The 25,833-nt window shown below is 30.9% G+C and overlaps 1 long non-coding RNA gene across 1 annotated transcript; it reads left to right on the top strand.

Annotated features, from left to right (window-relative positions):
* The first annotated feature begins 2,298 nt into the window (after nucleotides 1-2,298).
* LOC126742630 (uncharacterized) lies at nucleotides 2,299-21,500 on the top strand. The gene is made up of 3 exons (XR_007662622.1): nucleotides 2,299-2,710; nucleotides 18,516-18,621; nucleotides 21,052-21,500. It is a non-coding gene; the product is annotated as an uncharacterized LOC126742630 (long non-coding RNA).
* The last annotated feature ends 4,333 nt before the right edge of the window (nucleotides 21,501-25,833 follow it).

Raw genomic sequence — 25,833 nt, 5'->3', positions numbered from 1 at the left:
AGAAACTTGGGGATTCCCCGGACGAGCGTTTGCACGGTTTCAGCATTCAGGCGGCGCCGGCGCTGTCAATCTCGAGCCGTCAGCCACGGATAATCCGCGCAAGGATGATCAATTTAAAATGCCGCACGGAGAATCCGCCGCCCGGATAACGCGCGCACGGATAATCGGGGTTCTACTGTAGTTTTTTTCAAATGGAAGACCCTGTATTTAATGGCGTTATGCTTTTGAAAACAACAAGCTCTTTACACTGATACCTAATTTTTTAAATTTCATTACAGCATTGCCACGTAATTTGTATTTTTAGGACATGTTTAGTGTTTTAAGGAGTCTATTAAAATTCTTAAAAAAACAATGCCAATAAAATCGTCTTCATCTTGCGACTATAATGCATGCAACAGTTGAATACGGTAAGGATGAAAATCTTCACTTTGAAGCATTCGTGTAACGGCTTGCACTAACACCAACCGGTAATTCTCTAGCAAGTTGTCTAGTACTTCTTTGGAGCGTCTGAACTTTACTTAAAGCTATCATTTTATTTTCTTCGTTTGTAGATGGTTTTACCCATTCATGTTTTTCATACGTAATACTTCCTGTTCTTTCGAATCTTTCTTTAAATTTCTCAAATACTTGTGGTTGAGGGTGCTTTCTTTCGGTGTAACGTTGCACATAAATTCTGGATGCCAAAAGTGTATATGGTTTCGATAAGTTCTTCTCGTAGACAATTCATACTTTGCAAGTAATAGAATAATTTTAATCTTTAAAACTTATTTCAGCTCTAATACGAAATATTTTTATTAACGATATTCAAAAAAAACAGTAAACCAAATGCAACTCTTTAAATGTCAAATCAGTATTTTTGCCGATAGTCTGTCAACAATACAAACAAATTTTTCTAAGCAATCTTGATGGATTTTTTTTAAATACATAGTTATGCGCTTTTATTGGCATCGTTTTTTAAAGAATGTAAAATATCTCAAAAAAGCGCGTTAGTTGTAGGACTTACTTTATAAGAAATGTAGACAATAAATAAGCAAACTTTATAAAAGAGAAAAATACAAGATGTTCCATTTAAAAAAATCGATTTATTTCACATATTTCAGTGAATTGGTAAATTTATATTAGACACTCTGTAGAAAAAAAACTTCAGACTTTTACTGATACCGTAAACGGCGTAAACTAACTACATTAAAAATTTGGTTTATCTAGATTGAACACAGCGGTTGCTATAAGAATTTTAATTAAACTATATAATTAAACTTAATAAACTTATAACACTAAAAATATCCATAACATGGCAATGCTATAATGAAATTAAAAAAATGAGGTTTCAGTGTAAAGCTTTTGTCTCTAAAAGCATAACGCCACTAAATACAGGGTGTTCCATTTGAAAAAACTACATATTTTTTCCGTAACTTATTTTTGACATGTAGAACCTCCAAAGCATGATACTTTTATAGGTTATATCTGTTATTATAGAAGATGGATCCATACGATTTTCGCATTGCTGAGCTATTTTTTTAAAATATTATTTATATTATATTTTTATGTTATTACTTAACATGTTAAAAAAATAAAAACTGGTTTTGATAGGGCTTTTTCGTAGTACACGACTATGCTATCTCTTTTATTGTAATAATTCACGATTTTGACATAAAAAAATAACTTAAGTTTTATTATGTCAATACTTTGTAGAATTAATAGAATAATCCGCTTTATTTTTTTCTTTCAGAAATATGTAATACTATGCATTAATTTTCAAAATTTACCAAATAAGAGGCAATTTTAGTAAAATAATTACGTGTTACTTTAATTTTACCTGTTAAAATAAGGGTGTCTGAGACAAAACAGGTTAATCCTGAAAAATAAATTTTTAAGCCTAAACTGGATGAACATGTCAAATTTAATATTGAGAACATTTATTGACAGAAATTGCGTTTCTCTGATGTCATCCTTTCACCCCCAGAGCTCCCATGCTATGTTTTTTTAAATAGGAATAGGGATCAATTAATACCCTAAATTAAAGGTAATTTTATTCTTTACATAGTCTTATTTTTATTTTATATTTTATTAATTCGTTCTTAAGAAATATGAATAAATGGAGCTGATATTCTTCAAAAATTTAAGTCTTGCAATTTTGTTACCTGCATATATTTTCTTTCTTTGTAATTGCCAGGTGTTATCTCTAATCAAGATAAAAAAAAATGCAATCGGAAGATTGAAGTTATTTTGACAAAAACGTCAAAATGTGCAGTAAATACCTGCATAGTTCGACGCTTTTGTTGGGTTAGTTATTTTTATTTTGCCTTACAAAATCAAACTAGTACATCAGCTAAATGAAGTTGTTTTTGGTTGATTTTGGTCTCCTGTTATACACATGGTGAAGTCAAAAAATATAATTATCGATACAAACTAATCCTTATTTATTTTGAGAAACACATATGCAGCGACCTCAAAAACTTAACGCATGGGCTGGTATCCTGGGAGATCACATCGTTGGATCTTTTTTTATTAATACAAATCCAAATGCTGAAAAATATATGGAACTTTTACAGGACGCCATCCATCTCAGAATAACTAGCTACTTAAAAAAATGATATCCTTTTAGAAAATGAACTGATCCTTCAACAAGATAAGGCACCACCACATGATGTTTCTGTTGTTGATCATCTTTTGAATCACGTATTTCCTGGACAATGGATTGGCCGGAGAGGTAATGTAGAATGGTCTGCTAGATCTTCCGATTATATCCCTTTGGAATTTTTTTTTATGGAGTTATCTAAAAACCAAAGTCTTTACCATAAAGCCTAACTCTCTTGAAAATATTCGAAATAGAGTTGTTAACAAATATCAGTCAAAAACGCTTAAAATGTTTGAAAAGTGATTTCTCAAGACATTTTGATCAACAATTGTATTTTTGTATGAAGATCAATGAAGCTCATTTTTAACATTTAAAAGTATAGGTGTAATAAAAAGTATTTATTTTTATTTTTTTCATTTAAAATAATATTTATTTTTTATCCACATTTATTCGTATTTCTTGAGAACTAATTGATAAAATAAAAAAAATCAAAAGTTTAGGCTTATAATTTGGTACTTAGATGGTGAATTCTTCTAATTAAAAATTTGTATTCGTAATTTATTAATGCTAAATTGCACTGTATACTTAGAATAGAATAAAAGTAAAATTTTTGCTATGGACTGAATTTAATAAAAAATAAAACATTTAACAAAATTTTAGTATATTTCTAAATTAACTCTTCTTTTCGCATCTTTGCACATATCCGTAATTTTATGTTGCGAAACAGCACCGTATCTCTTTATATCCTTTGACGTCTCTTTTAAATTACTTTTCATAAAGTCTTTGCTGCCTTTGTATACTTTCTCTAGTGTTTTATCTTTTTTATCAACGATTTCGCAAGCATACTGAAAGCACTTTTTAATTTGGCGTTTACATTCAGCGATTTTTTCGGTAAGTAAAAGCCAGGCTTCTTCTTGCGTTAAGTGAATATTTTTGATTGAGTCTTTGTATAAAGTTTCCAGCTTTAGGAGAAATTGTTTACTGGGATTTTCTTGAAGAAGCTCGTTGATGTCATGCTTTAAGATGTCCAAAATAATATCCATTCTTTCTTTGGCTTCAGACTTAACTTTACATGAAAATAACCCAAATTCGTTTTTAATTCTCTCAAATTCTTTCATTGTTTCCGATATAAGTTCCTCTGCAATAATTTGTACTTGGTGCATCTTAAAAGCTTATAAACTTTATTACTTTTAAAATTTTGATTACAAATGCTCTTTATGACTTTTGACAAATGTCATTAGTTGCACACTAATTCATTGTGATGCTGCTCAAAAATTAATATTAAAAAAAATGAAATTGATTATTATATTAGAAACAAATTGATTATCAAAAGAAAAATTAATAAAAAAAAAACTGTTTTTTTATGCCTAAAAAAAGATTTTATGAAAATAACCCAACAAAATACCATAATTGACGAAATTGTTTATTTTAAATTTTTTGAATACATATTATTTTCGAGCAAATATTCATGTTATAAAGACTGTATTATTTTATTCTATTTTATTCTTATAAAATAATTCATACCAAATATTTTACTAAAACCGTTATAATAATATATATAATAAATAAAGTTTATTTTTTAAATATATTGCACATCTTTATACAAAATAAAATATTAAAAAAAAAATCAGATTTCAGGTGGTATCAGTCGTTTATTGTAAGAAAAAATAAAAATAAAAAAAAAATTTAATTTCATTCCTATGATACAATGAGGAATTTTTGACCTAGCCTGATTTTGGAAATGTTAGTAATAGGCATAATCCAATTACTGATAGTAGAGGCTTATTATGTGGAATTATATTATAGAATTTGGGAACTGTCAAGGTTATATATTTAAGTATTACTTTTTTACGATCACATCGAACGTTAAGAGATTATTTGCCTTTAAAGATTGGGATTTTTTTGACAATATAATAGATGCAATTTTTTTGACAATATAATAGTCTTATGCTCAAAAATCCAAATTCTTTAAATAATTCAGATGAATATATAATTTCTTTTTAATTTTTCTCCTTAGTTTTCGATTTGTATAAGCCAATTTTTTATTTAATATTAACGTTCGTTATTTGCATCTCTCTACTTAAACAGATCATAAGTTGATTTTAGCTAAATATTTGCCACCCAGTCCCATTTTAACAGCTGAACCTATATATTTATAGTAGTATGTGCTTTAAACTTAAAATATTAGCTACTTAAAAAGTTTATTCGCTAGGGACCGTATTGGCCTTTACAGAATAATTTTAAGGACTATCTCTAATGATCAAAACAATATTGTGGGTCAAGAAAAATTAATAAACATTTTTCATCTTTATGAAGACATTTTGAAAGGTAGTCCGCCACTCTAATCAAAGCGCCTTCAGCACAAAAACTCTTTTTAATATCATATTTTGATTACAAGATTTGTTTGGTTTTTAAGAGGAAAGAATTTAGTCCTAATAGGATAGCTTTTTCAATTATTTTACTTACTTTGCTGCTTAAAGAAATGGGGCGGTAATTGGTTAGTTCCTGTCTATGAGCCTGCCCTATAAATAAGAGTAATTATTGTATTTTTTAGTTAGTTGAATATACCAGAGGTTAAGAGATTATCTATCAACTATAAGTACTTATTACGTGAATAATGTATCACTATCTTTATTTAAAGGTATTTGGTTCACTGTTTCTCAAAACCGAATTATTGTGAATTGTCTGTCTGTGTTGTTTTTGATAGAATAATATATAGAGTAGTTGATAGAATAGTATATTTTTACTATAAACCCTTGCTAATTACAAACCCTCATAAAATCATCTATATTTTGATTTTTACAATAATGTGGAAACACTGTACATAGATAGAATGTAAAACTCGTAATAGTAAAAATAGAAAAAAAATTAGTGTTTTTAACTGAATCTGTTAAGTAAATGCAAGCAAAAATTTGAATGAAGATCATCATTTTCATGGTATTAGGATTTATAAGATTCAAGTTTAAGTTTAAATTTATGAGTTCAATTTATCAGTTCCATATTATCAGAATAATAAAGCAAATATTTTAAAGTGCATGCATCTATCTCAAGTTGATTGAAACTTTGTCTCATTTTAGGCGAGGATTACTACATTAAGAAGTACAAGAAAAATCACAGATTTAACGCAACTATCTTAAATTTTTACTTATATGTAACTTTCTATTTTGTAAACATAACCTCTCAAAATCTTTAATTGTTTTGTTTCCCTACAATTGGCACAACTAAAATTTGTCACAGTGACCAACATCGAAAGGACACAATCACGCAAAATGGCGGCCCCCTAGTAGTTGGTAGTATGGTTAATTACTTTTCACTGAATTGGCAGTGCAGGTATATTTATTAGGCAGGTTCTTGGAGTAAAAAACTCCAACCAAACCTATCATGCTCTTGTATTCATTATTTAAGGTCTTTAAAAAAGTTATAAAATGCCAGTGTCCTATTTTTTTATTCAATATACAGTTTGAGCAGAGGTTGTAAAAAAATCTTATAATTAACTGCATTAAAGACTTGCACTCAATTAGGATAAAGGTCTGTGCAACTATTTATGATCAAGATAGTACTAATTTAGCCAGTATAAAAGAGTTAACTATTGAGTACACTGAAAACAAGCCAACTCTACATCACCTTGTTATTAATGGGCAACTTATTACTATAAATTATAATGTTGTGTAAGAACTAGTTGAACCTTACATATTCCATTTACATATGTATAGTGTCTATAACTGTTCTGTCTTTTATTATTTCATGTACAATCTCTAGCTTTTACATCTTCAATTTTTTGACTTGAACCAGTGCAGACTATACCAACAATTTATTAATTGATATAAATGACCTATCTATAGGATTTTTATAGTAATTATTGTTAATTTTTAGAGTATACATTAATTTTAAGATTTATAATCACTTGCACCATAATATAAAACATGCATCAAATATATCTATTTTTAAGAAAAAGCCTAACATTTTTTCTGGCCAAAAAAAGCTGCTACTTTCTCGATTAATTTTGTACTAAAATTTCCAGCAGAAAATGTTTGTATTGGTGGGCAATTTTGTGGAACTAGATAAATCGTTATATTTTTAAATTGGAACTTTAAATAACTTATATATATGTATTGATGTAAAATGTTTTTATAATATTTGTATTTTTTCTTTTTTGCACTGTGAATATTAATTTTCTTCAGTTAGAGAACTTTATGTCTGTTATATAAATACTTAAATACACGGGAGCAACCCAATTACAAAAAATATAAATATTTCTGAAAAAGAAATAAAAGCTAGACTACCTAACCACTAATTAATAAATAACACACTGGAAAAAGATGAGGTTTGAAATCTCTTAAGAGGCACAAACAAAGCTATAGCCATATTCAATATATGATATATGATAGAACTCTGAAACCGCAGCATGAATATTAATTAATAACACCCAAATAATTTGCATTTCTAAAGTCATAAAAGAACTGTACAAAATTTAAAGTTTTTTTCTTTACCATTGTTAAAAGTTGATTTAAAATAATATGGCTTATGATAGACAGATTTATCAAAAACACAGTCAACAGCTTCACTCACTACTTCACACATTCCTATTTGTAAAAGTAAGATCAAAAATATTTGGCACAAAATTCCTTGCTTGTTGCACAAGGCCTTCATCCTAATTGAGTGAAAGTCTTTAATGCAGTTAATTATAAGATTTTTTACAACCTCCACCTAAAATGTATGTTGGGTAAAAAAGTAGGACATTGAATGTAAGAGCATGATATGTTTGCTTGGAGTTTTTACTTCGAGAACCTCGAAGTCTTTACACCCCGAAATTCTTTGACTGGATTTTTTCATAGCAATTGAGAGCTAATGAATTCTTTAGTTACTTCATTAAGATTTTCTTCTATAAACTGAAACTTTCCATCATTATAAAGAGACATTAAAGAAGCAATCTCTTATATTTTTCTGAAGTAACCTCAATTTAAATAACTTGCTCATGGTGGATTTATGGACATTATACATTGCTTTTGTATAACAACAATTTCTTATTCAGGAGTTAAGCTATCTTGTGAAAGACCAGCATTAGTAAGAATGCTTTTTCTATTCTCTAAAGAGAAATAAATATTTTTCAATAAAATTTGTTGAAATATTGGAGCAAAGCCTGATAGTATTGATGGGGAACTAAAGAATCATTAATGGTAAATTAATACGTATATATGTGTAGAAAACTTACCCCATTCCAAATTCTACACCCTAATTCCACAAAAAATATAATTTGAAACTAGAAATTACAGTAAATAGACAGCCATTAATTTGTGCAAATTTTCCTTAATCCATGAGCACGAACTTAATAAATTTACTTGGACTGCGAATTCAATGAAAAGCTATTGACCACTACCAGAGGGCCGCCATTTTACGTGATTGTGTCCTTTCGGTGTTGGTCACTCTGACAAATTTCAGTTGAGCCAATTGTAGGGAAATTGGAAATAAAACAATTAAGGTTTTTGAGAGGTTATGTTTACAAAATTACAAAATAGAAAGATACATTTACTGACAATTGCCTCGTTGCAGTGCTATAAAACAAGCAAGCTACATTTAGTTAAGAATTTAAGATAGTTGCGTTAGATCTGTGATTTTTCTTGTACTTCAAGAATTTCGTGAAAAAATTTATGAAAGAATGTAATCCTCACCTAAAATGAGACAAAGTTTCAATTAACTTGGGAAGGATGCATGCACTTTAAAATATTTCTTTTATTATTCTGATAATCTTAAATATTATAAATCTAAACTAGAACTTGAATCTTATGAATCCTAATACCATGGAAATTATGATCTTCATTTAAATTTTTGCTTGTATTTACTTAACAAATTCAGTTAAAAACACTTTTATTCTAACCATTTATAAAAATTAAAATATAAATGATTTTGTAATTAGCTGATAGTTTGTAATTAGCAACGGTTTATATAGTATAAATAAACAACCCTATATATTATTTTATCATAAACAACACAGACAGATAATTCACAATGATTTGGTTTTGAGAAACAGTAAACTAAATACGTTTAAATAAGGATGGTTATACATTATCCACGTATTAACCAAGAAAGAAGCTACATCACCTGTTGTTGACGATATACCCAAGCGTCGTTTACAAATCGCCAAAAACTAGGCAATCCGCTATACTCACAATTGAGAATGTTATTTAGAATCAGTCATATCGAGTCATCATGACGAGTCGTGATTTTACAATCCCAATGATGATGGTTTAAAAACAATGTAAATAAAAAAAATCAATTTAGTTCGTGACAGGTCACACGTCAAATGTCAGCGTCGTCAACTTCATTACCGTTGTTTAATTTTTTTTTTGTTGGCAGCACCAAAAATTTTCAGAGTGACTAACATCAAAAGGACACAACCACTATAAAAATGGCGGCCACCAGGCAGTGGTCATTTTTGGGTATCGTGGCCATATGCATTAGGAGTCTAGGTATATTTATTAAGTTCGTGCCTAGGAGGCGACACCTTACCAAAATATAAATAAAAAAAGTCAACGTCAAAAGTGTCATTAACATCACTATTGTCAAATTTTCCTAATGTCAAGTGACCCTAAGATGGCCGGTGCCCGTCCAAATTCCGTTTTGGCGAATCAAGTTTCATGGGACTGCGCTTAAACTGTGGCGACCTTTTGACGTTAAGGCCTAGACTTCCTGTGGCATTCGGTTATCTTCGAACCTGCTCTATCTTCTGCTGTCAAGGAAAATTTAAAAGATTTTTAATTTAAAGAGCATAAAAATGTTTATAAATCTTACAAAATCTCCCATTTACTTAGTTATACTTACCAATTTCGTATTCACTATATATGGTCCCAGTAATAGATAATTTTTTTTTAAACTATTTATTAGTTAAGCAATTGTTTAAAATGACAATCATGTACTTCTTGACAAAATTCTGCTCAACAACCCACTTTGCATTTATTGCGACCTAATAATGACAATTTTGCAGGTTTACCTAAAAAAAAAGCGATGCAATAGATATTCGCAAAGACCACCTGATAATATTTTGGCTTAAACTTTAAAACGGCATCAGTATCTACCTACGTACCTCTCCATTAATAGTGAATGTGGCTTCATTATAGTAATTTGTAATTTGTATTATTATAGTAATTTGACTCAGTGGGGGCAAATCAGAATAACTTTCTCGAAATAGCGCGACAAATTCATTTTAAATTCGCATCCGGTTTCTAAATTATCATTAGGATTACGATTTTTAAGCTTTATATTAGGTACAGCATTTTGGCGTAAATAAATACTGGGTACTTACTCTAATAATGCCTATCCAATCTTTAATTCGATTTATCTCACAGAAACCTGTTATCTGTAAGTTTTTTTTTAATAAAGACAAATTTGAATTATTGTATTCATTTAAAGGTGATTATGTACGGTGATATGTATATAATTTTGGTGCAGTAAGGTCATTTAATAGCAATTAATTACCTTTTCAAGATAAGCAAAATACGCATTTAAACATCAGAATATTTTGTTTTTGATTTTCATACCTCTAAATAGTTTACTACAAGTGGTATCATCCCACAAAAAATTAACGGCGGCAAAAAATCATGAGTAGAATTGTTGTTGCGCTTTTCTGAAATATTGAAGTCTAAAGTAGACCTGATAATAAGCTGATAGAAACGTCTATACAAAAATGGTTCTAACGTGCAAACAAAAGATGAAAACTAATAAATAATAAATTGGCCTTATCTACTTAAAATGTTTTAATTTTTTTAATATGAAAAATAGTTCAAAATGTTCAGTCCAATGAACTGTACATCATGTGTATGTTTAAGAATGGGCCATTCGATTTTGTTTTTGAATATCATTAGGAGAGTCGGTAGGTTCCAAGGAGCATATCCAGTGACGTAAAGGGTGCTATCTTAGTTAAAAGTGTTTTGGTTTTCAATAAACCTTTTTAATTTTTTTAAATATATAACATTTTGAATAATAATGTCTCAATCTTTTAGATGAATGATGCTGTTGCTATCCTATCACCAGCAACATGCTATTCTTTCTTTGAGTAATTTTATTTTAAATAATTTACATTATAGACTTAACTTAATTATCGTAAAGGTACAAAATACAAGAAATAAACATTTATAAAGAAAAAAATAAATATATTCTAATGCTGACTAAGTTTAAGCTAAAAAATTTGAAATAATTTTTTCAGATATTTTGTAAAGTAATTTTTTAAAGGTCAAAAGATTAATATAAATTTTTTTTTAAAGATCAGTTAAATAACAGGTCCAGCCATTTGGTTATTTTCAAAACAAACTTTGTTAAGAAGGATTACAATGAACCTAACTTTACTAAAGTGAAATAAAGATCAATAACCTACATGAAATTTACAATCCATTAAAAATTTACGTTTATTACATTACAAATTTTATTTATTTATTTGCTGACAAATGCCTTATATGCAATGTAAGATCGGCATAAAGTAGCGAATTAGTATCCGTAACTACTCCTTTCTCAAGGGATGAACTCAGGGGCATATGATTTGGATGTTGTAAAGGCTTTTCGTCTATAGTCGCGTTATTGATGATTTTCTTTTGTGGAATTTCTTTAACTTCTTTAGCAATGACTAGGCGATTATAGCTACTATTAGGAAATAGGGAATAATAACCCATATAGAGTCATACAGCCTAAGCAAATTCATGACTGGTTTCTTCTAATTTTTTGTCTTCTTGTCGTGGATATCAATCATGATTCGGGCATTTCTTGAATTTGAGATTCTTAAGTTCAAACAGAGGCAAATAGATGGTATAGGCATTCGCGTTATGTGTCAGCTTTAGTAGCTCTATGTAGTGGAATAATTTTTTTACTATCATGGTAGCTTTTAATTTGGAGGTCCTAAAGCTGGTAAAGTCGATAAAGCTGGAGTTGTGTTGTAGGAAAATACTGCTTTATATTGGAATTTTGTCCTTGTTGTGGCCATATTGTTATACAGCTACAGTTTTCCGCATCGAAACAACTTATTTTATTAAATTATTTTACTTTAACTTTCTGAATTTCCAAATACTTAACGTCGGTCTGCCTGTCTCGAAAATTTAAAGGCAGATTTGACTATAGCATCATCTAAAGAGTCATTTGTATCGATTTCTAATGTTATGGAATGCAATGATATAGTTTAAAAAACTATAACTAAGGTCTAAATTACTAACCTAAAAACTTATTACTATCAAGAAACATTTGCAAACGCTAAATCAGAAGGTCTCATCTTAATAAAGCCTTGATTTGAAAAATTATTAAGGTTTCTATTATATTTCAAACTTAAATTTATATTTTTATCATGTTAGTGCTACCATAAATAAAATGAAGTAACATAAAAAAAACTAAATATACTGATCAATTTTAGTGAGTGCTATTAAATTATATTTCAAGCCTCTCATGTTCTTCGAGATTACACATAACGTAGTACCTTGTATCTCATACATGTGACGCCACGAATTCCAAAGCCCTACAAAAAAAAACTAAAAAGAAATATGCATGCGATCCCACCACTCTGACCTGGCCCTACGATCTTCCGCATATGGGTCCTCATCAGGGTTGCCGTTTGAGTACATTTGTACTATTTCTAATACATATTCGACAACAAAGTACAAAAGCACATTTTATCATATATAGACCTAATTCTAGTACATTTTTTAATTTTAAATAGGACTAAGGGCGAAAGGCATACCAAAAGTTATATTACTCTTAAGTCTTATAATCTTTGGTCATACACATTGGTGACATCGGTCGATGTCCAGTCGCCCATCTCTAGCCTGCTATACGCTGTTCCCGCGCATCGCGCGTTGTTCCAAAGTAACTACTCGTTTTTAAATATTCTGATTTATAATCAAATCTACTGACGATGATCAGTAGAATCAGCCATTAACTTCGACAGATAAGGAAGACCAGGGTAACAAAACATCAAGTGATGATTACTCTTCATCAAATGAACAATTGACAGAAAAACGCCGAAAGAAGCCTAGGTATGTGCAAAAATATTGTTCTAGCTGGGAGTCAGAATTTAAATGGTGTATAAAATGTCCCAATAGTAATTATCTTTAATGCAAAATTTGCAATAAGCAAATAAAAGGAAATCGTTCCCATTTGAAGAGACATGACAAAAATGACCTACATATGAAAATGGTGGTAACAATTGAACAACCTAGTATAGACGTTGTTTTAAAAAAAACTCTATGCAAGAATGACAAACTAATTAAAAAATTTCTTGCAGCAGAACTAAAACTACCAAATTAGTTAATGAATGCATTGGTCCGTACGCTAAAAAACAAGTTTTTGCTGATTTAAATGAAAATTTTTATTCATTATCATCGACGAAACCACTGATGTATCCACAAAAAAATGTTTAGCCATTCTGGTAAGGTATTTTAAAAACAAGACTGTGGATGCCTTCTTAGGACTCCTTGAGCTTGAGGATAATTCTACAGCTGTCTCAAGCTACAAATGTTTTACAAATTACCTTATATCATCAGGAGTTAACATAGAAAATATGGCAGGTTTTGCAGCCGATAATTGTGCTACGATGATGGACAATTTAATGGCGTTCAAGCTCTTTAAAAAAAAAAGATTACCAAACTTAGTCGTTGTAGGATGTAGTTCGCATTCTTTTAATTTATGTTCATCTTATGCTTGTGCTAAAATACCAAAAGAACTAGACGAATTAATAAAAGATATGTATGCTCACTTTTCTCGCAGTTCAAAAAGAATGAATGCTTTAAAAGAATTTCAAACTTTTTGTAAGCTGAAACCACATAAAATTTTACGACTTTCTGAGACAAGGTGGTTGTCGCTACAACAAGTTGTGGACAGAGCCTTAGAGCAGTATAATGCTCTCATATTATATTTTACCGAAACTGCTTATGAAGAATCCTCCAAAAAAATTACCAACATATTATCAGCACTTAATAATAAAATTACGAAAATGTATTTATCATTTCTATCTTATGGCCTCAAAATAATGAACGCAATTAATATCGAGTTCCAATCAGAAAAGCCCCGTTTACATCAATTGCTGCCCCGAATTTCTTCCGTTTAGAAACAAATCCTAAAAAAGTTTTTAAATTCAAATTACATTAACAGTACGCCTATTGACAAAATTTATATCAAAGATCCTGCTAATTTTTTGCCGTTAGAGGAGGTATATTTTGGGGTAAAAGTACAGAAAATTATTGAAAATAACTCAATAGATAAAAATGAATTACACAACTTTCGCTTAAACTGCCTAAATTTTTACATAGAATTTTTTAGGGCTTTCCAAATAAAACAAAGATTTCCTCTTAATAATGACTTATACACGAAATTAACTTGGATAGATCCACAAAATATTTTTTCCGATAAAAAAGCCCTTTTTATAATTCCCCTTGTAGAATATTTCCCTAATATGGTTCATACAGACAAATATGAAGAAATTAATTTAGAGTGGCGGATGCTTTTACTTTCTGATGTGTCGTTGGAAAGATTAAAAAACATGGATATAGAGAACTTTGTAATTGAATTGGGCATATTAAGAAACTCTCTAAATGAACCTATATTTCCTTCTCTGTATTCTTTTTTTTTTAAATATATTGTGTTTACCACATGGGAGCGCTGCGGCTGAAAGAATATTTTCAAGTCTTAAACTAATTAAAAGAAAAAATAGAAATTTGTTAGAAACAGCAACATGCTACAATCTACTTTTAACCAAAGAGGTTATTAGAAACACAACATGTTGGGAGTGGCAACCTCCTGCCGAATTAAGGAATTATAAATAAGTATTTATAATTACTTAATTATACATATATAATATTATTCTAAGTATAAATTAGTAAAGGCCAATTTTACAAGTTCCAGTAAACGCCAAACTGAAGATTAGATTGACGTTGTTGACATTTATATCATTAGATATACGTCAGTCAATGTCAAATTAATCTTCAGTTTGGTGTTTACTCGAACTTGTAAAATTGGCCCTTAGTAGATACTAGATTTAGTTTTTGTCAATTATTAAATAATTATAAAGGAATTAGAGATTTAAGTTTATATTTTTATTTTTGTTTTTTTTTTATAATAAAAAGAAATAAAAATACTTTAAAAAACATAGCTGTTTAATTCTATCAGTGCAAAAAAGCGAATAACATTTTAAGAGAAACGAATAACATTTCATCTTATCGTAAATTTTAGTACAATCTAGTACATTTAATTGCTTTTGGTTAGTACATACAAAAAGTCGGTGCGGCAACACTGGTCCTCATAACTTGTTTTCGTGCGGGTGACGCTACATCAATTTTTTCATTTTGTTGTTGTTCAAAAAAGTTGTTTTTTTTTCTCGTTATTTTTGCATTGTGTCGTGTTTTTTTTTTTAAGATGGGTGATAGGAAGAGAAAAGTTTTCAATGAAGAATATATTTCTAGTGATGTTTTTAAACGTATCAAACGTTTAGAAAAAGAATTATTATCAAGGCGTAATAAGCAGCAGCGTCAGCGTCGTAGACGGATAGTACGGCCATTATCATCGAGTTCGGGTTCCGAGAACGATAGTGAACAACAGGGCACAGCCGATAATGTTTTGTCGCTTGAGGCGGAAAGTGAAAGTATTTTAGACGTTGAAGATCTTACAGGTTAGTTGTTGTGTTTATGTATGTTCTATTTTTCTTTCTAGATTAGGGTATTTAAACCGTTTGGAGTTGTTGATTTTTTTTTATATTTGTCTGGTTGTTTACATATATGTATTATCTTTTTTGGCCAAGAAAATATTAAAATAAATATTCGATGAGCTCGATCTTAAGACGAGACATTATCGAAATAATAAATAATAAATTCTATAAGGTGAGCTCACTTTAAGGTGAGACAAACCTTAAAAATCAGTTTTGTTAATTTTTATTAGTATCATAAATTTATGGTTTATTATCTATACAATAAGCTGACACATGAGGTCAGATGGTATAGTTTTTTATTCTGAAATATTTGGTTTTTATTTCAGTGGACTGTAGTGGGGTCACTAATGAGAATGTCGCACCTGAAGAAAATTTTGAAGAACAAGATAATGAGATTCTTATATTTCTTGGACTTGATCCTAAAGCAAATAACCATAAATTATTAAGGTTACAGGAGGACTTGGCATCACGCTGGAATGTTTGGATTTCTGAAGGCATTCCAACGTCAATGAAAGACGTTTTACTAAAAAAATATCCAATTAATGGGAATTGCAATTTGGAACCCCCCAAAATAAATCCAGAAATCCTTCTGAATTTTAGCTGAATCAGCTAAAAAACGTGATGAACACTTTTTAGCCAACCAGAGTTTAATTGCTAAGTCAATGTCAGCATTGGGTTCAGTAATATCTACACTTTTGAAAATAAGGAGGGGGGAGTAGACCGCGCCTATGTATTTGAGACATTAAATGATGCTGGGAAACTGATGGCGGAAGTTTTTTATCGTCAATCAACAACTCGTCGAGCATTTATTTCACCAGGAATGGATAAGAACACTAAACCCCTCTTAGAAAAGAACAAAGTTGACTGTTTGCTTTTCGGAAAGGACTTATCTCAAAAAATTGATGAGGCTAAGGCAATCCAGAAAACTAGCTTAGCCTTAAAGCCTATGTCAACAATCAAGAAATAATTCCAACCATCGACTCAGGGTAACAAGAAGTTAAACTGGAAAAGCCCACCTGTTCGTTACAACAACACACAGCAGGTGGGCTCCAAAAATCTTGTTCGCACTCAGATAAGTCAGGGAGCATCAAGATATCCCTTCCCAGTGAGGACCACTTTTTATCCAAGGAGCACCCATATGCGTTATCAGAGCAGACGTCCAGACCAACGGAAGAATTAGTTAAGGTAAAAACCGTAGCTGGTGCACTTAAAATTATGTTTCTCATTGGAGAGAATTAACATCCGATTCTTTTGTAATTTCTTGCATATCTGGTTATAAAATTCCATTTACCAGACTTGTTAAGCAAGATTTTCCTCCAATTGAACCAAAATGGTCAAAAAAGGAAATTATTGATATTAAGCAAGCACTTAAAAATTTATTTAGTTGTGGTGCTATAGAACTTTGTCATTTTGAGGAGGGTCAATTTCTCTCAAAATATTTTCTAGTGCTTAAGCCAGATGGTAGCAAAAGATTCATTTTAAATTTAAAACAATTAAATAAATTTATTGGCCAATAGTACCAATAGATCAGAATTATAAAAAATATTTAAGATTTAAATTTAATGGTAAATGATACCAGTTTTGTTGTTTACCTTTTGGTTTATCAACTAGTCCTTATGCTTTTACTAAAATCCTAAGACCTGTAATTAATGAACTAAGAAGTGAAGGTCATATTTCCACAATTTATTTAGATAATATTTTATGTCTTGCAAATACATATGAAAACTGTTTTCAAAATATTCAAATAACTATTGCTCTTTTAACAAAATTAGAATTTATTATTAATTACAAAAAGAGTAGTTTAATACCTCAAACTAAATGTAAATTTCTAGGTTTCATTATAAATTCACAGCAATATTCATTAGGTTTACCTAAAAAGAGAATAAATAATCTTAATACTTCAATCACGAAATTTTTAAATATTAAAACTTGCACAATTTGAGAATTTGCCAGTTTAGTTGGCTCATTAGTTTCAATTTGTCCTGCTGTAGCTTATGGTTGGATGTATTGTAAACAACTAAAAAGACAAAAATTCATTGCTTTAAATAAGAATAATGGTAATTATGATGAAACAATTTAAATTTTAGACAGTTCAATTTTAGATTTAAAATGGTGGTTTTTTAAGTTACCAACAGCTTATAAGCTTATAATTCGTAAATTTAAATTTTTATGTGAAATTTCAAATGATGCTTCTTTAACCGGCTGGGGTACGTTTTGTAATAATCAAAAAACTTCGGGACTCTGGAGTTGGAGAGAGAAGAAATTCCATATCAATCATTTGGAATTGCTTGCAGCATTTTTTGCCATAAAATGTTTTGCAGGCAACTTAAATGATTGTGAAATTTTGCTTAGACTTGATAATACGACGGCAATATCATATATTAATAAGATGGGAGGGATACAATTTCCGGAATTAAATAATTTGGCTAGGCAGATATGGCAATGGTGTGAGCGTAGACGTATTTGGTTGTTTGCATCATATATTCCTTCATCATCTTACTTATTTATATCATTCAATAAACCTCATAAAGCTGTTGGTGCTCAAACTATTAGTAAATGGATTAAGTCTATTTTATTGTGAAGTGGTATTGATACTTCAATATTTAAAGGAAATAGTTCTCGACATGCAGCCACTTCTAAGGCTTTTAAAAATGGCATATCTTTAGATCTGATTCGTAAAACTGCCGGGTGGACAAAATCCTCCTTGGTTTTTGCAAAGTTTTATAATAAACCCATTATTCCTGATGAGCAGTCAATTCTTGAGGGTTGTTAATTTGTTTTTTGTTAGAACCGTAAGAAAAATCATATACATGTTATTATATTATTATAATATTATTAATGTTAGAGTTTCTCTTGTCTGTTAATATTAAATTAAATTTATTACGTTAAATAATGAGTTAAGTTGTGTGTTTATTTTTTCAATTTTCGTTATATATTATACTTGTGTGGTAATAAATAATAAAGTACACAAAAATGCCTTTTGATAGCTCTAAACTTCTACGTTATATGTAATCTCGAAGAACGAGGCTTGAAATATAATTAAACGATTAAACGAACTTACCTGTAAGTGAAGGTTGATCGTAATTATATGAAAGCCTCGTTCGAGATGATTACATCCCACCTAGATTTATCTACCCTAAACTTAACCTGTTAGGCATTTTTTGTCTTACAGCTTTAAACCTTATGAGGACCCGTATGCGGAAGATCGTAGGGCCAGGTCAGAATAGTGGGATCGCATGCATATTTCTTTTTAGTTTTTTTTTGTAGGGCTTTGGAATTTGTGGCGTCATATGAATGAGATACAAGGTACTACGTTATGTGTAATCATCTCGAACGAGGCTTTCATATAATTACGATCAAACTTCACTTACAGGTAAGTTCGTTTAATCGTTTAATTATTAACAATATCCTTAAAGACAATATATTTTCATTAAAAAATTGTAGATTAATGCATATAAAATTATTTAGCTTTTTTCTAGTATTTCCGAAATTAAAATAAATAAATAATTAATATATTAAAACACTGATTTATAATTAAAGGTGAATTTAAAAGCCTAATGATTATTTATTCGGATACCCAATTAATAATTACAGTAGACTTTTGTTTATATACTCATAATAATATTAATATACATTACTCTGTTTTTAATATGTAGAAATATCCAAATACTTGCATCACATGGCATGAATAACCTCATCAAAAGTGCAAATAAATAAAATATATCCGTGAATTTAAATTAGAATATTGCTATTAGTAGAAAGTTTTTAATATTCAAAATTTTATGACCTAAAATAGGTGTTCAGTTGAAAAAAGTAAAATACCTACCTACTTTTAATCTCACAAAATAATACTATTTTAATAACACATGCACTAAAAGTTTAAAACATCTTAAGCGTTGACTACATTTTCGCAGTTCCAAAGTAGCTGAAGGGTCAAAACTTTGCTTCTGACGGCTATTTCATTATACCAAAGATGGAACTTGAAATGATAGTCACCGCAAAGCAAGCCGCTTTAACGGGAACTTGTCTTTTCTATTTCCCGCCTTAATTCTATAGATATATTTCCATATATAATTTATATATTTCGCCTTATCTTTAATCTTGTCTGTTCTATGCATTCTTGCGTGATATGTTTGTTCGTCTCTTGTCCTAGTCCACATAGGTCTTACGTTTCCCAGCGCGAGTCGGTAAGATTAAAGAAATTCTGTTTTCAATAATTTCTTGTTTGTAAAACATGCTTAAAATCTATTTGGATCTACAACTTGTTCATAAAAATTGGCAGATTAGTGCGAAAATACCCCTCGTCAGTGCGTTTTCGGCTGCCGCGTCACCTACACATCGTCGACTTGTATGGCGTGTATATCGTTTGGATATATTACTATTTATATAGTTCGATTTTAAACTAATGAAGTGGTGTCAGACAGATGTTTTTAAGGTATTTGAGGGGTATAAAGAAAGGAAACTTCTCTGGGCTTTTACAGAGAGTACAAAAAAATATTGAAAACTGGAAAAGAGTCAAAAGAGAGTGGCAAATGGACTTATTTCAAGTGCCTTCTTCTTCAAATTTTTGAAGGGTAAAAACAAACCAAGAGCAACTTTGGACGGAAGGTTTAGTGAAGATGAAATGACTGTTGATGCTGTGGGTGGAGCTGCAAGCCAGGTATTTTTATTTTAAGAATTTTAAATATTTCGTTATCGTCTAGAATATGAAAAATAAGAAATATTTAAAATTTTGAAGTATCGTTTATTTTGAATCCTTTGAATGAATGAATTGAATTCCTTGTTGAAAATAGGTTTAAAAATAACATAGCTTAATCCAAAAAACTTACTAACTTGCTAAGCAATTTTATTTTTTAAGCTGTATAATACTATTGTCAGATTATACCTAATATTAATTGTGTTGTCAGGGGACTTTGGCGATATCACTGATAAAGTATACAGTGAACTGCGGCTGATACTGATACTTTCCTAGAGTACTGAGTCTTCTTAGCACCTAAGAATTGTTTCTATTGGAAATCCATCCCTCCTTCAAAATCCGGGAACCACTTCTCCAAATTGTTCAGAGTCATATGTTCCTTTTGGGTTGTAAGAATTGACAGAGTCACTTCACATGAAGTTGTGAAGGAAGCAACATGCGAGGACAACTGCACTTGCTTCATTTGGTTTCAGAAGCATAGGTCTTCTGAGTACTCGAAACACCACTCTCAGAATCCTAAAAACATCGTCTACAATTACCCGACTCCTGCTTAACCTTCCATTGAAAATACTTTTATTTGACCTTTTTCGATGAATATCAGAATAAGGCTTCATGATGTGGGGTTCCAATGGAAAAGCATCATCGCCAAGGAACACAAAGGGTGTGAGATTTTCCGCTCCAGGTAAATTTTGAGTTGCAGGCAAATTTAACTTTCCTTCCTTCAACATTTTACTTGAAATGGCAGCAAAAACGCCTCTATCTGACAACCGACTTTGACTACCCACATTAACGTAAGTAAAACGATATTTAGAGTCTACAACTGCCATCAGTATAATGCTGTGGTATCCCTTGTAGTTGAAGTATTCACTCGAACTTCCAAAAGTTTTATATGTTTGCCATCAATACTTTTACGAGACAGTATGGAAAATTACATTTTTTCTCGAAACCTTTTGCTATATGAGGCCAATCATCAGCACTGATTGGAGTCTAAAAATAAAACGTAAAAATTAGCAATGTAGTTACGATGATAATGACGCGTAATAAATTATAATCTAGGAGTTGTTCATAATTTGCCTATTGACACAACATTATATTTTTTTGTTTCAGGATACTGAAATACATGGGTCAATAGAAAGTGAAGAAATTACTACCCTACACTCTCCAGAAAGTGATAAATTACTTGTCCCACAAATAAAGCCATGTTCTGCTAGAGCTAGAACAGTTAAAAAAAATCTAATGCAATAGCAGAAGAAGAATACATAAGCATAAAAAAGAACGTGATGAATTCGATGCCTATGATGACACTGGTAACAGTGTAATATGATCATTGTACAATGATCCTTAGAAAACTGAGCACAATTTCTGCAACTTATGCGAAGTTAGAAATTAACAAAATTTTATTCAGAGCCGAGATGGAATATTTTGAGCCACCTGCTCCTCCTGCTAGACTCGTCAGTAAATATCCTACTCTTCACATAACTCCAACACTTTCTGCATTGGCTTCTACCCCGATACAGTCCCACTTGGATAACCCATCAACACAACCGGTAATAGATGATGACAATACAGCAATCGGTACATTATTACTTCTTCAATAATCAACCCATATTTTAACCTACATCATAATGATATTCTTTCATTTTTTTATTGTTGCCTATACAGTGTACTTATATCATTTTATGCAATACTAAAATTTGAAGAAAACAGTTAGATTTTATTAATAAAAAGTTTTTGTAAGGTCAAATAAGCCGATATGCAACAGTTTATTACAAATATACTGTATTTGTTTAGAACTTACCTTAATAAATCCCTGTAGATTGTGGATTAGAACATCGCAGACCTCTGTTCGCAGACAGAGTATGCGCAGATTTCATGAGTCAGAGCAGATTTCATCAGTCTCTCATCGCAGATTTTTGTAAGAATCTCCAGTAGCCAAAAATCGAAGGGTAACAGCAAGCCTTTCTTTAATTGAAATTGCCTAAATGATGTGTTTTTCTTTTCAATTTTTTCTCTGATATGAACTATCAAGTACTCAAGGTCTGAACTGGTCATTCGTAAAAAGTTTCTAAAGCTACCATCAGTTTGCAATTCTCCTGCCAACAAATTAGTATCATCATATTTGCCCCATTATTCTCATCAATATCTTTTGTGTATCTTAATTACTGGTGGTTCTATGTTTCCTCCGTTGGGACGAACATTATCCTAGTTTTTCTATCGTTCTGCGTTATTTTTCACTGTTGCTCCCATTTCTTGGATGCTTTCCATGTTATTTTAAATTTTTTCTCTCTTTAGTCGATTAGTCTTTTTAGTCTTTCTTTAGCCGATTTATCAGGTATAAGTAGAATTTGGTCGTCTGCATATGCTTGTGCATATGACAGTTCGTCTTTTCAGTCTTCTTTAATTCGGTAATGTTTTTCGTATTGTCTATTCTAGTTTTGTCTTTCTTCGTCTATATTTCTGATCCTTGTATTACTAGCAGTCACTGTCTGTCTTGTCTCTTTTCCTGTCTTTATTGTTCAGTCTATCATGAACTCTTCACAGATTTTCCTTAGTGAAAATCTATTTTTAGTGAAAAAAGAAGAACATTTAAACACAACAACAAAATTATTACAAATTTTTTGTAATAATTCTAAAAATAAAGGAAAAAATAGAAAAAAAGTATTTCGTCTCTGATTCTTAAGGGGGCCACGGGTCCGGTAAAGTTAAAGGGACGTCTAAAAACAGATTTTTTTTTGAAAATTTTTACATAGAATGTTGAGTGTGGTCAAAATATTGATAGAAAAGTGAGGATGATTGGAAAAAATACCAAAGTTTGGAAATTATGAAGGTTTTTCTACATACATTAAATACGTAATTATTGCCGGCTTGCACGAGGTTTTTTAGCTCTTGATTTTGCTATAATTAAAAAATATATATATTGGGGTAATTTTGGAACTTTTTGGGGGCTATTATTGTAAATTTATAGCATTTTTATCGCTTTCTACCCCTTTTAATTACATATTTTGTAATTTACACACAAGAAAAATAAAACAACAACCTTATTGACAAAAATGGCAGTGGCTTCACTATGTTCCCAGTAGTATTTTTTGGTTTTGTCTGGAATACTTTTTAGTTAGATGGGTTGGCTGTGGACTCAATTTTAAATAATAAAGGCATGATATAGTTAGATTTTACATTACATGAACAAAACACATTTATCAGGTGTTAAAAATTAGGTATTATTTATTTAAATTATTTGATATTTTATGTAATTTAACATATAACATACGGGGCGGCAGCCCCGTGTTTGTGCCTATAATTCCCATTCGCTAAGTAGGGCTCAAACGACTACCTAACCCACTATTTAGCGCCAACCCAAGGTTCCAATCCCTTTTGCAATCCCAACTCCACATGTGCGCCAACCATACAGTCCTATGGGGCTGCCGCCCTATGTGCGCTTGCCTTGTATGCGCACACGGGGCTACCGCCTCGTGTGCATATTTTATGATTATATAAATAAACAAATACTTACCTATAATGAGACAGGACAGAAAATTACGATAATCGTACAGTAGCCACTCCCAATAAATAATATTTGTTGACGTAAGTGACATTTGACAGTCTTTTTTATTTACGAATAAATCCGTATTTACATATTTTGATATTCCTGATTTGCGTGTGGAAATATGTGTTTATAACCTAAAGAAGTGATGTAAATCATTCTAAGTTACAGAATTTGGTTACTTAAGGCTTCACATTTGAATTAATAGCATATATAATGGTCAACGTGATGCCTAATCGCAAATAGAGTGTAGTTAAGCCGGGTGTAATTGTGAATTATACGTAAGTAGAAAATCCTTTATAATTTTTAAAATTTTGCATTTTTTTACTTCATCCTCACTTTTTATCAATAAAATTTTCAACAATCTATGTAAAAATTTTCAAAAAAAAATCGGTTTTTAGACGTCCCTTTAACTTTACCGTACTCGGGGCCACCACTCGACGGCACCGCGGGCAGGCTTACTCTAACCGGGGGGCATAAAACAATATAATAAGGGGAAATAGAATTGCATCTCTGGCTATTTCGCGGAACCATGTTTTGGCCCCCTCTGTGCGGCCTGTTGGGTTATTAAAGGAGTTTTAGCATAAACGTTTTTTAACAGACGGTATTTTATTATTACGTTGTTTTAGATAGAGCACCTTAAAACCTACCAAATAAACCCAAAACTTATCCAATTTTTATATAGTATATTTTACTGGATAGTAAACCAAGCAATATTCGAAGTATATAACCAACTATTTTAGTAGAACGATTATTTTCCATTCCAAGATTCCTTGCCGACCCTGTATAGTAAATAAATAAAACATCGAATTCCAACTAAATTTATTTATTTTATTTTCTTACATGGGATCCAGGGATTCTCCACAATAAGGGAAACTTAAAAAGGCCTACAATACTGCTATTCTGAGTGAACCTACCATAATTTTACCAAAAACAACAATTCATCCGCACTTTTATGGACGAAAATTACATGAATAAAGTACTAAGAACAAAACAAGTAAAGTAAAAAACAGAAGTAAACATTAAATATATTATACCTCTGGTTCTTTACAAGCCGTCTACGTATTAGAATTAAATATAAATTTCTTAACTTACCACTACTAGCACAATATCACTAAAATGAAGATCAAAAAAAGTCGATAATTACAAATAAAGCACCTCGAAAACCACAATAAACAATCACCAACCAACCACCATCAAACACGCAAATCGTAAGAAAAATAAAAACTAAAATGGTTGACCTTCCTTTATAAATCATTAAATATCATTACCTGCCTTATCGTGTTATGCAACCCACTCTGCATATAATACCGTTGCTGCCATCTGTTGACGAGGCGTGCCATTATTTTCGTGAAATTAGAGTTTATTAAGGACTGCCCAGACCCTGCCGGGGGGCCGCAACGATGACTACAGATGGAGGTTGGTAGGTTCCCTCGACAGCGGTTTCGACAAAGGCGCGGGTGCAGGGACAGTTTTTTTAAATTGATACCGTGAGGTGGGTAGATTTAATGATCATGTCAGACAATCACTCACAAATGATTAAGTTGATCACCAACTGATCTCGGTTTAGTCATACCAAGTCTGCCTGAAAAGTTGTGAAAAAAGAATTATATGTGGACATAAGTTGTATACGTAACTTTTATATATATATACAGATCGTGTTTTTATTCGTTACTTATAGGAAACCGCATAAAGGCGAAATTTTGCAACGTCGCGCGTGTACGAGTGCCTGCGACAGAGCACCGCTCCGGCCGGCCCGAGAACAGGATTAGTAAACATCTGACTTTCGTGGGAGCTGCGTCGTTTGGCGACAAAATGTCCCAAAATATTACGCGAAAATCCAGGCATTTTTAAAATATTTATTCTAATGCGGGTTTAACAGACATAACAATGTGTAAAACCCACATAGAATTGTAATCTTAAAATGTTTAATATGCTTTGGCATAATAAAAATTAAAGCGTTATTCTAATAAAAAATAAAATATCAACTCTGATAAAAATATAATAAAAAATCAGAAATAAAACTCTAATAAACAAACTTAACAACAAAAAAAAGCTCAAATAAACCGCCTTCTTTCGCTAAACAAAAACTTAACCTATCGTAAAAGCTATTTCGCACCTCCAAAAGAGTTTTAGGTAAAATGGAATTGGCATCTTCGACAATTTTATGTCGCAACTCCTCTAAATTTTATGACCTACTAAATTCATGCCTGTAAATAGTCTGCTTAAGGTAACCCCCCCACATAAAAGTCATTTGGAGATAAATCTGGAGATCTAGGATGTCATTTAATATCGCCAGTCCCACTAATAAGGCGGTTAGGAAAAGTATTTGTTAAAAATTCTTTTAC

The sequence above is a fragment of the Anthonomus grandis genome, chromosome 12 (genome assembly GCF_022605725.1).
Source record: "Anthonomus grandis grandis chromosome 12, icAntGran1.3, whole genome shotgun sequence".
NCBI classification, from domain to species: domain Eukaryota; kingdom Metazoa; phylum Arthropoda; class Insecta; order Coleoptera; family Curculionidae; genus Anthonomus; species Anthonomus grandis.
The sequence above is the reverse complement of the archived record's forward strand: the minus strand, read 5'-3'. Positions and strand labels throughout refer to the sequence as shown.